This window comes from Ovis aries, chromosome 1, assembly GCF_016772045.2.
Source record: "Ovis aries strain OAR_USU_Benz2616 breed Rambouillet chromosome 1, ARS-UI_Ramb_v3.0, whole genome shotgun sequence".
NCBI lineage: Eukaryota > Metazoa > Chordata > Mammalia > Artiodactyla > Bovidae > Ovis > Ovis aries.
In genome coordinates, this window is record NC_056054.1 from 218,492,943 (window position 1) to 218,505,907 (window position 12,965).

A 12,965-nucleotide genomic window follows, 5' to 3' on the forward strand; every position below is an offset into this window, starting at 1 on the left:
ATCCTCTGGGAATGTGTTAGAAATGCAGAGTCTTAGAAAATTATGAAAGAGAGGAGGGGCTTAAAATGTGCAGGACTACTGTTAGTCATTGTTAGTTTATTCTATTGAAATGGAAAAATGTACTTATTTCCTAGAGGGAAAAAACATGCAGTGATTTCAAACACTTAGGTTAAGTAATTATATTGGGTTGGCCAAAAGGTTCATTTGAGTTTTTCCATAAGATGTTATGGAAAGGCCCAAATGAACTCTTTAGACAACCCAATATAAATGATATGTTCCTTTTTCAAAATCTTAGTTTATTTTATAAGTCAATGAATAATCTTTCTCTGAAGGTAAAGCGGAAAGAATATGTAGATTTATACATAGACAACTAAAGGTTAATGGTCTTATTATAAGTTATGGTTAGAAAAATGATTGAAAAACATTTTAATTTAAATATTTAATACCATAATAAAAGTGTGCATCATTAAAAAAAGAAATGCAGAGCTTCAGGCCCCACCACAGACCTACTGAACCTGAACTGGCATTTAAACAAGATGTCCAGTGAATTCTAGTGTCTGGCACAGTTTGTAGACTGCACCTCTAAAAGATGTAGTTGGACATATTTGCTCATCCATTTTTCAATTTCTATGATCAGAAAAAAATTTGCTGAAGATACACACTGGAGATGGGACCCTACTCTCAAAGGACTCAGTGTTTAGTGATGGAGACACACATGTAAAAAAGACATCCATGTGAAAGATATGTGTTCAAAGTGGTGTGTCTTGGAGAGAAGGGAGTATGTCTAAGTCTGTGTGGGGAATTCCTACAGGCTTCTTGGAGGTTAAATCTGAGTGTTGAGTCTATAGGGGGTGCAAATATGTCTGAGAGGAAGGAAAAGATTCTTTCAGCCAGGGGCGGTATTATACGAAAGCTGGAAAGAACATAGGTCATGTAGAAAATGATGAGAGATCTCAAGTTGCTGGAAATCAGGTGTGTTTGTGTGTGTCAGTGTGTGTATTTGTATGAGAGAGTGTGTGAGATGTGTGTGCTATGTATTGTAGCACGTGGGTGTGGGGCTTGATGAAGACATAGCAGTGTTTTCTGCTTTACTTCTAGTGCCTAAAATAGTCCCTGATACACACTAGATGCTCAATACTTATTTGTGGGGTGAATGAATGAAAGAAGAATAAGACAGGAGAGGGAGGCAGAATCTGATTATGAAGCTAATCAATGGGGACTATATCTTAAAGGCACTGGAGAATTTTTTGCATGGCAGTGACATGACCACAACAAATGAATGATCAGAGTAGGGGGAGCTTGGAGGCACAGGTCCAGAGAGAAGGCCACAGCAGTAACACAGGGGAAAGATGATGAATGTCTGACCAAAAGGAGTGGTGCTGGGTATGGAGAACAGGTGAAATTACAAGATGCTTAGAAGGCAAAATTGTGACAACTCCCTGATTGCTGTGGGGGTGAGGGAAATGGAGAGAAAAATCTCAGGGGTGTTTATTTTCTAGATTAAGTGACTTGTGAGAGAGGGAACATCAAAAGAAGGACTGGGGAAAGACATTGAATTCACTTGTGAATGCATCATTTTAGGTGCCTAGGGAACATCCAGGAGATGTCCAAGAGGTGCTTGGAAGATTCAACCTGAAGATACAGATGTGGGAGTTCTTGGCCTTGAATGCAGGAGGAGGATGTGCATGAGGAAGGCAGTGTGATGGGATGGAATCCTGGCATGCAGGTGTTTATGGGACAAGTGGAGGAGAACTCAGCCATGGAAATGAAAGGGAAATGGAGAGCAGTTTCAGAGTCTATGCCTTTTACACTCTTCTGGCCCTTTGTTTTTTCTTTGTAGTACTTACAGAGATGTAGCTGCGTGTTTGTGATCATTGATTTGACTCTCTCACTGGTTTCGATGTGAGAAGGGACCCTGTTTTAATCACAGAGGAGCTACTCATTACATTTTCTGCATGAAGGAAACAGGAAGGAATTGTCCATGGTGTCACATTTCACAGGAATGTTGAATAGGAGTCCATCCTAGAAAAAGCCCATCGCCTTTCACTGGTGAAATTTGGTACTGACAATTTTACTGGAGTCATACCTGAGGACCCCAAATTTTAGTGGGTTGATAAGTGAATGGGGAGCAGTTAGTAAGTCCTGTCTTTAAGAAAAATTTGGCAATGAAGGGAGAGGGGGAAATGAATGGAGGGGATAAGCTAATTTACGATAAGAGAAGTTGACCATTTACTAGAATGTTATTAGAACATAAAATGCCTACTATGAAAAAAAATGCCTACTATGAAAAAAAATGCCTACTATGTACAAGTCACTCAGTGGTAGAGCAGTGAACAAGGCAGATAGTCTTCAGATATGAAATATGAACAAATAATTATAAGCGTGCCTGCCAAGAGTTCTGGTATGTGAAATGCAAAACAAGTGCAACGTGAGTGCTGGGTGAAGGTGTAACGTAGACAGTAGAGTCTAGGGGGAGGAAGGTGAGCTCTGAAGGATATGGGGGTTGAGGAGAGCATTCCCAGCAGAGATGATAGTATGTGCAAAGGGCTAAAGTAAGAAGGAAGCTGAAGAATGAAGAAGGAGCTGAAGGTGAGGAAGACAGCAGCTCAGTATGTGACTGGTGAGGCTGGTGGGGGAGAGGGCCTGGTCATGCAGGACCTTAAAGGCCTTACTGAAGACATATGTCTTTATTCTGAGCCCCCGGAGGAAAATACTATGATCTGATACGTTTTTGAGAGCTCACTCTGGCTGCTGTATACAAAATAGATCTGGGGAGGAGACTCACTGGGGTCTCTTCCAGTATCTAGAAGAGAAAGAATGGCTCACTGAACTGGGAATAATGGAGACAGAAGTAGCTGAATTCACAACACTTTTCTAGAACAACATCTTGGTGATTATTTGATTATGGAATTTGAATGAAAGGGATATAGAGTTGATTTTCTGGTTCAGTTCAGTTCAGTCACTCAGCTGTGTCCAACTCTTTGCGACCCCATGAACCTCAGGATGCCAGGCCTCCCTGTCCATCACCAGCTCCCGGAGTCCACTCAAACCCATGTCCATTGAGTCGGTGATGCCATCCAACCATCTCATCGTCTGTCGTCCCCTTCTCCTCCCGCCCTCAATCTTTCCCAGCATCAGGGTCTTTTCAAATGAGTCAGCTCTTCGCATCAGGTGGCAAAAGTATTGGAGTTTCAGCTTCAACATCAGTCCTTCCAATGAACACTCAGGACTGATCTCCTTTAGGATGGACTGGTTGGATCTCCTTGCAGTCCAAGGGACTCTCAAGAGTTGTCTCCAACACCACAGTTCAAAAGCATTTTCTGGTTAGTACAGATGAATGGATGTTGGTGCTATTTATGAATATTAAAAAAATCACTGGAAGAGGACCAACATTGTAGGAATATGTTTAATTTGTAGTCCTGGAGAAAGTATCTAACAGGCAGTTGATCTGATGCTCCGAGCATAATGCATGTATTGAGGATTTGTAAAACATGATCAGAAGTTCAATGGGAATTTCAGAAGTTGAGATCCTATGCGTGTGAAGTCATTTCAGTTGTGTCCGACTTTCTGTGACCCAGTGGATTGTAGCCTAGCAGTCTCCTCTATCCTCAAGATTCTCCAGTCAAAAATACTGAAGTGGGTTGACTGGGGAAAAGCAAAAGGAATCAGGGATATATAGTATCAAGAAATCTTTTGAATATATACAGGCAAAAGAATCACAGACATCTGCTAAAGGAGACTAGCACAATCAGAATTTGATAGATTTAAGTTAAGATTACTCAATAATGGAACTTGGATCAAAAGGGATTGTTAAAATTCCTCTATTAATAGATTTAAAGAACAGAGAGCTATGAACACTACCATATATAAAATAGATAAACAACAAGGATTTGCCATATAGCACAGGGAACTGTATTCAGTATCTTGTGATAAACTATAATGGAAAAGAATAGAAAAAAAAGAGTATATGTACGTATATAACTGAATCACTTTGCTGTATACCTGAAACTAACATAATATTGTAAGTCAACTATACTTCAATTAAAAAAAATAACAGCAAGTTACACTATACTTCTTTCCTGAGCCGTATAGGTTTCTGTGTGTATAGAGGAATGTATAGAATAAATGAAGTAGTTATAGAGGAATAAATGAAGTGGTTCTTAAAGGTGTTCTCCATTTCTGGGGTTATGTGAGTCTACAATAAAGTATTTCCTTTAGTGAAAATGTAAATTCTGAGATAAAGATCTAATTTATCAGACTTGCATTTTCTCCACAGTGTAAGTACACAGAGGCTAAAGCGTCTGCCCACAATGCGGGAGACCTGGGTTCGATCCCTGGGTCAGGAAGATCCCCTGGAGAAGGGACTGGCAACCCACTCCAGTATTCTTGCTTGGAGAATCCCATGGACGGAGGAGCCTGGTGGGCTACAGTCCACAGGGTTGCAAAGAGTCAGACATGACTGAGCGACTTCACTTTCACTTTGCCTGTTTCATAGGAGTAACCATAGCTACTCTTTCCTGGTTATAAAATAAAGCTCCATGTTAATAGGAACTCTGTTCTTTTGCTGTGGCCAAAAACTGAACAGAGCTCTTTTGGCGAGGTAGCAAGAAACATAGCATTTGATCTTTAAATACCCTTAATTAATTAATGTCACTGGGCCTACCAGCAGTTAGTTGCTCACCAGTCTGATGTTAGAGAACTTCTTCAACACTGGGAGAGAAGCCTGGATGCAACAACTGATGTCTCCCATTGTTCTACAGTTGAGTGAGTGCAGGTTCAGAAATGGATCATGATTTACTAAAAGTTGCACAGCCAGTTGACAGCAGAATTGTGATTCCCATCCAGATTGTGTTATACTATAGTCTTTCTGAGGACTTCAGTGATATTAAATATTACAACCTGTCTGTTCTACAGACTGAGGGTGGAAAATATATAGTATCTTGCCTTCGCTTAGTCATCACACCATAAGTGAATCTCATGTCTCCCTAACCTCCTATTTTTGAACAAAAAAAGACTGGTGTGATGTTTTAAGGGATTATTCATTGAATTAATGTGTCAGAGTGTTGAGAGAATTTTGGGTTGTTGTAAAAAACTATGCTTGGATTTGAATCAGAAGAGATTAAGTGAATAATTAGGCAAGGATTGAATACAGCAGTTAGAATAAATGAGAAACAAATTTGGCAGTAAGTGATTCATCTGAGGCTTTATTCAGCCAGAGGCAGTTACAACTATGAGTTAGGGAGAGAGGAATTACTGCATCTCAGTGGGGAATTGTCTGGAATGGTAGTTCCCAGCACTGGTCACATAAGAAAATCATCTGGGGTGTTTGAAACTGGTACTGATGCCTAGACCCCACTTTAAACCAATTAAATTGGAATTTTTTTGGGAACTCCAGGTATCCTTATTTTAAAAAAAGCTCCCTCAGAAATACAAATGTGCAGCCACAATTGAAAACCTCTAGGAGGATATACTTGTATAAGTAGAGTTTGGGACAATCATTCTAGGACTACAGAACTGATGGAAACAGGTCTGTGACAGTCATGTCCTTAAATATTATTATTAGTCCTATCAACCATGTCTAGGACATCTTTGCACTCAAGTTTTACTTCTGAGTTTCTTTTTAATGTGAAAAAAGGCATCTGTAACAAGACTGGAATCTGGTAAATCATTGCTTAGGTTTTTTGAAAAGATATTCCACCAAATATACTACATCAGAATAGCTAAGATGCCCATTTGGGGGCCTGTTTTCTAGCACTCTGTGTTAAACCAGGGTTAGGGGATGAAGCTCAAAATTGTCCAGACCTGGAATAGACTAGCTTTCATCTGTCAATAGTAGCATATTGACAGGCTCTATGAGGGGAAACCTCACTTAGCAAAAACTCTTTTGTCAACAGAAAGTACTTATGAGATTAGGGAGCCTCAAGTTGCATCTGCTTATCTCCCTGATTTCATCAGTTCAGGTCTGGGAATCATCAGAAGACATGTATATGGAGGGTCAAAGGGAGGCACAATGTTTGGTTTTGACTATTCTAAAATATTCATCCTATAGATGAGGAAATACAAAGAGAAACTCACTATTAAGTCTAACACTATTGCCTAAGTTAGAGGTGTAGGCCGGGTTCCACAACATTCTGCAGAAAGAAATCTTAACTGCAGGCCAATTTGCATGTCCAGATAAATGAGTCCAGATGAATCCTGGACTTGTGCAATTATCCCAGAGGATAGCCCATGGGAAATAATTCTCCTGGTTAGGGTAAAGTTGGAGAAAAGTTTCATGTGTATATATGTATGTACATGCGTACGTGCTCAGTGGCTTCAGTTGAGTCTGTCTCTTTGTGGCCTTATGGACGTAGTCTGTCAGACTCCTCTGTCCATAGGATTCTCCAGGCAAGAATACTGCTCCTTCAGGGGATCTGACCCATGGATCAAACCCATGTCTGGTGTGTCTCCTGCATTGCAAGTGGATTCTTTACCGCTGATCTACTGGGGAAGCCTATATATATGATAAAATAGGGCAGGGAGAAGGAGATGTCTGAGGACCAGTAGAGGATGCTATTCTATGCAGAGGTAGAGGAAGGCCAGGATGATGAGTCCTCTGCTTCTGGAATGACTTTGGATGGAGCTGAGAGTAAGGAATGCATATTTCTAGCTACATTCTCTTTCACATATATCTTCCATGGAAATTTTCTGTGTTCTAATATTTAAAATAGGCCTGGAGGGAAACTCTGCTTGCTAACAGTGTGGGAGCAGCCATCAGAGTAGACAGAAATCTTGGGCCCATTTGGAGGAAATATTTGGATCTGATCAAGGAGATCCATCTTGATACTGGGATGGAATCTTCACACATAACTTCATGTATGACATCTGCATAAAGTGGGTCTTTGTGGGGTAGGGATGTGGATAGGAATTATCTTGGGTACAGATAGGTTTTCCTCACACACTTATCCCCAGGTATCAGGCAGTCAACGGGAGGAAGGTACTTTGCTCTGTGAGGCTGACCAGGAAGCCACGTTCTTTTATTTAGTGGCTCCTCCAACTTCTGGAATGTTGTCCCCAGCTGTATGTTCACCAGCATCAAGTCCTATCTGAGGGTAAGAGTGGGGGACAAGATTCCTTTTTCCTTTTTCCTGTCTGCATCACTTCCTCCCACATTTCACTGGACAACACGTGGTCACACTTGGAGGTGGCAGGTTAAGGGCACAGACTCTGGAATCAGCCTGTTGGGATTCACATCCCAGCTCTGCTACTTGTGCAAGTTTCTTAACCTCTCGGTTTCAGCACTGGTAAGATGGAAGCAATGAAATAGCACCTAGTTCCTATGATGATGATTAAATGTTTTAATTCATAGAGTTCCTTGAACAGTGCCTGGCAAACTGTAAGCACAATATGCTTGTTTATTATATAAATAATTGACCATGCCAGGCTGCAAAGAAAATGGATAGCCAAATATCCTGTTAAAAAAAACCAAAAACTCAGCAGGGGTTTTGTTACTAAAAGGAAGAAGTTGGGGATAAGTACAGGATGTTGTTGTTGTTGTTGCTCAGTTGATCAGTTGTGTCTGACTCTTTACGACACCACAGACTGTAGCCTGCTAGGCTCCTCTGTCCATGAGGTGTTCCAGCAAGCATACTGGAGTGAGTTGCCATTTCCTTCTTCAGGGGATTTTCCCCACCCAGGGACAGAACCTGAATCTCTTGCATTGGCAGCAGATTCTTTACCACTGAGCCACCTGGGAAGCCCACATACAGGATGGCATGACTATATAGTTTTTACCTAAAATAGGGTAGTTTGGATTACTTTTAATGAAAATTATTAACTACTGTTAACAATTACACTGAAATAACAGGCTTAAGCAGGAATTATCCTAGAAAACCACTATGTCTGGGTACCTAATCCTCGGAGGTGATTAGCTTTCACCACCAGAGCATGTCTGATTGATCTCAATTTTTAATTGAAAAATGACAATTCAAGTAGCTGACTTCTGTTTTCGGGAATGAGTGGAGGGGCAGGTGGAGGGAGCGTTAAGTATTTATCCCATTTCAGTGACACCCTGAACTACTTGACCTCTTGGAAAAAGTATATAAATTAACATAAGGCGCCCTGATTAAAAGTGGCAATAGAAATCAGTATAGACAAGCCTTTCTCCGTGCCTAGCCCTTTTCCGGGTACTTTAGGGGAGGCAAAAAAGGGAGAAAGCACTGTAGGTATTTTCAGTTTCTGGCAGAAAAATAGTCTTGATTGGTTTGTGACTTGCCTTGGAGAGGAGAAGTCCTACTTGTCAGTCTTTAAAATCAAACATTTCTCAGGTGTGAGCATCTTTGTTTGTTTCATCCCACTTTTTAAAGTTATCTTCAGCATTGGCAAACAGATTCCTAACAGACTTCAAAAGCTCTACCTTTTGCCAAGTTGTTCTGTAGTGTTCTTAGACTGAAGAAAAATTAGCGTTGCTCTGGGCCTTTGAGAGAGAGGAGCCTTCACTAAGTAATAAATAACATATCCAGCTTGGATAAAGAAGCGACCACCTACAGCGTGAGTTACAGAGAATTCAAAAATCTCCATGAGGAACCTACCCAGCCTGTGTTTTCTTTTTTTCTGAGAGAACTAATATGTCATGGCAGATAAGGAAAAACCAGTGAGAAATGAATATGAACTCCAGGTTCCTAACAACATATAAAACTATTTTTAAAAAATTCAGCATTGGGTTGATAAGAGGGAAAATCATGGCCAACTGTAAAAAATCCATCCTCTTACACATCCCCACCAAATAAACTGATGTATTTCAGCAAATGGTAAATAATGCTTAAAATGGCAGAAGCTAGAGTTGGGAAAATAAGAACCAGGTGTTGAGAAGAAGGAAAATCAAAAAGAGCATACATTTTCCGTCAACAATCCCTACCATAAATCGTAGCAATGCCACCATCACGACCCAGAGCCCGCAGGGAAGAGACTGTTGTAAAAATGATAAATCAGAATCACTACACACCAGGTCTTGATAAAACAAAGAAAGTTGATTCCAAGGTCTGATGTATATATATAATCACAGAGAAACAAAGCTTGATCAGGGAAGGGCCCAGTGTGAGGAAATGCAAAGTTCAGAATCTAATGGCTGCTTAACATTCCAGCTGGGCCGAACATTGGATAATACGGTGGAAATTGATGACTCAGTGGAATAGCAATATATGACAAATTTCTCCACAAGAGCAGAACGATCTATATGCCAGTGCCTGTTCATCACATTTTTATGTATTCTCCGTATCTGGAAACAAAAGAGAATATACTGTCTATACCACCTTCATAAAACAGGGTTCATGTATTTTCTGAGGTTTTGTTGTAGTTATTTCAAGAAGCAAAAGCTGCCTCTCCCTTTAAGAACATTTTGGTTAAAAATGAATGATTGCTGGTGCCTTTCTTAAATGATTGCCCTAATTGCACTCTTGAAAGACCCCCAGATTCTGCAAATTTGTGTCTGTGTGTGTGTATGAGATAGGGTTTGGAGAGACCAAGGTGCTGGTGATGCAGAAATCTTACTGCAGGGGTGACTGGGTATTTAGCTGAGCAGCCTCAGTCAGACTGTAATGCTGGATCTCATAAGCACTGGTCCAGGGGCTTCCCAGGTCGTGCTAGTGGTAAAGAACCAACCTGCCAATGCAGGAGACATAAGAGACGTGGGTTCAATCCCTGGGTTGGGAGGATCCCCTAGAGAAGGGAATGACAACCCACTCCAGTATTCTTGCCAGGAAAATTCCAAGGATAGAGGAGCCTGGTGGGCTACAGTCCATGGGGTTATAAAGAGCTGGCCACGACTGAAGCGACTTGGCACTAGCAAGCACTGGTCTGGTTGCTTGCAGGGACTTTCAGGGACTGTTTTGTGTTCTAGAAGTAGAGATGGGAGATCTTTGGGTAAGAGTTTCTGAAGGTCTTACATGGAAGCACAGACATCACATATGTGTGATGGTGTCACAATGAGTTGGACACAACTTAGCGACTGAACACACACACACATACATCCATGAACATTCGACTTTAGAGTGCCTGTCTGGGGAAAGTGGGCTAACAATTGTTACTGTTACAAGGGCCTCTATGGTTACTGAACTAGACTTGTGGCATTTATTGTTATACAATCATGCCTGAGTTTAGAGGTGGTCACCCATTTTAAGGGTGAAAAAAACTAGACTCAGAATTTCAAGAACTTGCTCAAGATCATACAGAGTTAGATTGTGAACCCAGAACCTTCTGACCCAAAAACCTGCTCTTTCTCCTCTCCCTGATGACAGCTGTGACTACAGATCTCCCAGTTACAAGTACAGAAAGGAATTCAGTTGGTTTTCAGTGTCTTGAAAATTAATGGACTCTTCTCAAGTAGATTATTACAGCTATTTATTAGGTTGTGTGGATTATATTTCCATGTGATTCAAAACTAGTCATCTTTTATATGGATGGGTCCGAACCGTGAGTTAGCTCTCTTGCTGAAGGCCAAATAAGCAGAAAATGAGAAGCAGCAGGTGTAGAGTCACGGAGAGCATGTGCACCAGGAGTCAGGGGGCCCGGGGTCAACTCTTTGTGGTTTAGTGGCCGTATGACTGAGTCCTCTAATTTCTCTGAAGCTCTATATTTTCCCATCTGTAAAATGGGTCGAATGTCTTGCCTCTTTCCTGGGGTTAAGGAGAGAGTTAAATGACAAAACATTGGGGACATGTTCTGAAACACCAGCGTGCATGCGTGCTTAGTCACTTCAGTCGTGTCCAACTCTTCGTAACACACGGACTGTAACCCTCCAGGCTCCTCTGTCCATGGGATTCTCCAGGCAAGAATACTGGAGTGGTTTTCCATTTCCTACTCCAGGGGATCTTCCCTACCCAGGCATCGAACCCACATCTCTGAAGTCTCCTGCATTGGCAGGCAGGTTCTTTACCAACTGCACCATCTGAACCACCAGAGTGTCCTTTAAATTTTGAGTCATGCTACTGTTAACAAGGAGACAACACAGCAAAGATTCAAGATACATTTATTCATTATCTTGGCGTCAGAGTGTTCTTCCTTTGCTTTGGTTTGTTTATGCCATAGAGATCAGGAGCCTTGTGGAACAGTTAGTTAAGTGCATCTTTGGCAAATAATTGCCTTGAGATACAGCACCCACCCTCAGAAACAATGACTGTGGCGCTGGGAGAGGGTTGAGATTACATGTGATCACAAGAAGCAGATCTGGTGAAAAATGGTTAAGCAGGCTGGTGATAATGGTGGGCAGGTAGACTATGTCAGACCAGGTACCATCCAACTTGAGAGAGAGGCTGAAGATCTGGGGTGGGACCCAGAAAATGGGAGAATAGCCTAGCGTATCTACAGTGCTGACAGATGGTCTGATATCCGCAGGGGAGACTCAGTCATGGGGAAATTCTATATCTTCATGCAGGCAAACCATCTAAAAATTTTTCTTTTCTTTTGCTGTTTACCTGAATTTTCAATAAATGCTAGATATTTAATTTTTATTAAAAAACTAAATGTAAGGCACTGAGATAGGCATTACGTATATATTTTGTCATTTAATCTTTAGAATGACCTTGACATGTTGGTATTTATTTTCTTACATGTATGTATGGGTATCATATTTATGTATAATTTTGTACAATGAAACGAACAACTCCTAAATATACAGCTTGATGACTACATGTGAATTTTTACATATGTATAGTATGTAACAACCAACCAAATGAAGATAGAGCAGTTTTTTTATTGCAGAATATTAGACACATTGGTATTATTGTTCTCATCTTGCAGAGGAAAAACTGAGGCCCAAGATGGTAAATCAGTTGCCAAGGGGACAGTTGCCAACTTAGGCCAGTCTTCTTCCTGTCTCCCTGCCTTTGTGCTGTGAACACTCAAGAAGTTGCAGCTGTAGAGACTAGACCCTCATGCAGCTCTGAGGGGGATTCTTGGTATCTGAAGCTTCCCAGGATCTCATTTTCAGGGCTTTCCCAGGTTCCTGGAAGACTTAGCAGTCTCTCTCAGATCTGGTTGACCAGCTTCGTTTCCCAGTTCACCTCCCCACTCCTCAATCTGAATCCTCTGATTCAATCTGAATCAATCTGAATTCACCCTTCAATATGAACCCTCTGTTCATACTGAATTTCTTCTCATCTCTAAAACATCATGTACTATTATGACCCTGCTCGGGTGTTTCTTAAAGTGACCTGGGCTCTGCCTACTTGTTAAAAAAAATGTAAATCCACATTCCTGTGTTTCACCAACAGAACTGGAATCTGGGAGTGAGACCCAGAGATTTGCATTTTAAGAATCACCCCAGAAATGATGTGCCTGAAATGAGCGTTTGAGAACCACAGCCTCATTCATGCTATGCTCCCTTCTTAGAACTCCCTCTTTGCATTTCTCATTTTCTGTCCCTCTGCTTTTTCTACCACATGCGTACCTTTAAGCCTTACCTCCGATGTCACCTCTTTCATGAAATTTTCTTGGTTCTTTCCCAGCATCCCAGCAATGTTCCTGCCTTTGTTCCCCCTACCAACTTGTTTCTGCCTCTCTTAGAAAACATCTCACCTCGTAGTGTCCTTCAGATGCGTCTCTTGCCTTTTCTCTACTGTGAGGTTTTGAGAGCAGGGTCCGTGCCCTGTTCATTCTCATTCTTCTCTCCAGTGCCCAGCGCTGGGCTTCATATGGAGTGTGTGCACGCTGCATGCCCAGTTGCTCAGTCATGTCTGACCCTTTTGCGGCCCCATGGACTGTAGCCTGCCAGGCTCCTCTGTCCATGGGATTTCCCAGGCAAGAACACTGAAGTGGGTTGCCATTTCCTGCTCCAGGGGATCTTCCCTACCCAGTGATAGAAACTGTGTTTCCTGTATCTCCTGCTTTGGCAGGTGAGTTCTTTGCCATTAGTGCCACCTGGGAAGCTGATATGGATAGCACCCACCAAATGTTTTCATGTAGGAAGGATAAGGAAGGCCTCAGTCCTG

General features: G+C 41.6%; 2 protein-coding genes across 11 annotated transcripts in view; both read left to right on the forward strand.

The window, feature by feature from the left end:
* Positions 1-12,965, forward strand: part of MECOM (MDS1 and EVI1 complex locus) — a 630,714-nt gene that overhangs the window by 126,835 nt on the left and 490,914 nt on the right. The window lies entirely within an intron of this gene.
* LOC105605201 (coiled-coil domain-containing protein 115-like) overlaps positions 1-12,965 on the forward strand; it is a 78,587-nt gene that overhangs the window by 40,717 nt on the left and 24,905 nt on the right. The window contains exon 2 of the mRNA XM_042239106.2: positions 1-12,965. This exon is cut by the window's left edge and continues 37,226 nt beyond it; it is cut by the window's right edge and continues 24,905 nt beyond it. The gene's annotated coding sequence lies outside the window, so the exon portion shown is untranslated.